A 2,591-nucleotide genomic window follows, 5' to 3' on the forward strand; every position below is an offset into this window, starting at 1 on the left:
ATTTCAAATAAAATTTATATTCCCTTATTAAGTTTATACAGCACAATAGAGTCCAAAGATCCTCTACAAGTTTAGGAAACTGGGGCTGGGGAGATGACTCAGCGGCATAAATGTCTGCCTGGCAAGCTCACAGGTCCTGAGTTTGATCCTTGGTACCAAAAAAAGACAAACCAAAAAACAAAACAAAACAAAACAAAACAGCAAATTAGGAAACTGTTAACAGCCACAAGCAGGCTTATTACTCAATATACAGACATATCCTATTCATACAATAACAAAATTCTTATTTAATCAAAGTAGATAGAGACATACCAAGTTTCAAATGACAGGACTGAGTTGTGCCAAATTTAAAGAGCAGGGTGTCACTTTGTTTATTTTTAAATTGTTTAAATAATTCACCCTGGTACTGACAAAAAAATTCAATTTATTGATACAACTTAGATCTGCATAACTATCGGATTCACTGTAGGGCATTTGTGCCCGACATGATGTGTTAGCTCCACCTTGTTTCCCCTCCCCTCCATTTAATTCCTCTTCTCCTTATTTACAAAGGTTTGTTTCCATTTTATCCTTTTTTCTTATTATTTAATTTTTCCATACACCACCTCCATTTCCTTTCTCTTTGAAAGATTACTTGCTATTTCACAGTATCTATTATATGTTTTGAATCTTATTTACACTTTCAATTTACCACAGTGAGAAGATGTGATATTTACACATCACATAAATATCAGATTTATTTCACTTAAGAATATACTCTCAAACTCTATCCATTTAGCTATGCCTGAAGTTTATCCTTCTTTATGGTTGAGTGGTACTCCATCATATAAAATAGCACATCTTTTTTTAGCCATTCATGGACTGATGGGCATTTGGGTTGTTTTTAAGATTTAGCTATTACAAACTGTGCTGCTACAAACATGAGTACATATATATCACTGTGGCATGATATTTTTAATTCTTCTGGGAAGAAGGTGAGTCAAATGGGACTTCCAATCCTAGTTTTTTGAGGAATCTCCACAGTGATTGCACCAGTCTACACTCCCACCAAAAGTGGAGAAGTGTTTCTTTTTCCCCACAACCCTGCCAGCGTTTGTTACTGGTTGATTTGTTGATAATAACCATTCTTGGAGCAAGATGGAATCTCAGCATTCTTTTAACTTGCATCTCTTGACTTACCAACGATATTGAACATCTCATGGTGCATTTCCTTACCATTTGCACTTTTTCTTCTGAGAAGTGTGTTTTCATTTCAGATGCCCATTTTGGGATTAGGTCTTTAAATCTGGGGTGTCTGACTTTTTAAATTCTTTATATGTTGTAGATATTAGCCTTTGTCTGAAGAATGAATCGCTATGATATTTTTCCACTTTATGGGTTGTCTTTTTACTCTGTTGGTGGTTTTCTTTTTTGTGTGTGGAAAGACCTTTTAATAATTTGCTGTGGAAAAGATTTTTAATACATTATTGGTTCTTTGTAGTATTTCCCATGCAGTTGAGGTTTTGTTTAGAAAGTCTTTGCCTATACCTATGTCTTCAGGAGTTCTACTATCCTGTCTAACCTATTTTCTCTTCCAGCAGATTTAATGTTTGTTATAATATTTAGATCTTACATCTATCTTGAATTTAGTTTAGTGCATGGTGATTGACATGGATCTAGTTGTAGTTTTCAGCATGTAGAAAGCCAGATTTTTCTGTACCTTTTATTTAAGACATTATCCTTCTTCCAGTGAATGTGTTTGGCCACTTTGTCAAAGATTAAGATGGCTGGGCTGGTGATGTAGCTCAGTGGTCTAAAGTGCCTGCATAGGCAAGCTTAAGCAGGTGCAGGGGACCATGGTTTGATTTCCGGCACCACATGCTGTACCAACCCCACCCTCAGGGCAGGGTGTGCTGAAAAAAAAAAAAAGATTAGGATGGCTTACTGTTTGAAGTTGTTTCTTCATCTTCTAATCTGTTCTATTGATCCTCAGGTCTGCTTTTTCTTCCAGTACCATGCTGATTTTATCATAGTAACTTTGTAGTATAAAAGGAATAAAGATAGGAAAGGAAAGGGCCGGCGAGATAGCTCAGTGGTTTAAAGCGCCTGCTTAGGCAAGCTTAGGCAAGTTCAGGGGACTTTGGTTTAATCCCCAGCACCACATGCCATGCCAGCCCCACCCTCATGATGGGCTGAGCTACTCTCCCCTCAAAAAAAGATAGGAAAGGAAGAAGTTAAATTATCTTTACTTGCACATGAAGTGATACTCTACATAGAAGACTCCTCCATTATTCCACCAAAATAATTCTAGATTTAATAACTAGATTAAGTTACATAGCTGGATACAAAGTCAGTACTTGAAAATCAGTAGTATTCCTATACCTGAATAACAAACTCACTGAAAGAGAAATTCGTGAAACCATACCTTTCACAAAAGCATTGAAAAAAAAAATGAAGTACTTAGGAGTCAATCTAACAAAGAAAGAAAAAGATCTCTACATTGACACTACAGTACTCTGAAAAAAGAGATCCAAAGGATTTCAGAAAATGGAAAGATATCCCTTGCTCAAGGATAGGAAGAGCCAACATAGCAAAAATGGTCATACTCCCAG

The 2,591-nt window shown here is 36.2% G+C and overlaps 1 protein-coding gene across 1 annotated transcript in view; it reads right to left on the bottom strand.

Moving 5' to 3' along the window:
• The window catches only part of LOC111815173 (glutamine synthetase-like), a 10,182-nt gene that overhangs the window by 5,070 nt on the left and 2,521 nt on the right, over nt 1-2,591 (bottom strand). The window lies entirely within an intron of this gene.

This window comes from Octodon degus, unplaced genomic scaffold (assembly GCF_000260255.1).
Source record: "Octodon degus isolate 3935 unplaced genomic scaffold, OctDeg1.0 scaffold00012, whole genome shotgun sequence".
In the NCBI taxonomy this organism is placed as follows: Eukaryota; Metazoa; Chordata; class Mammalia; order Rodentia; family Octodontidae; genus Octodon; species Octodon degus.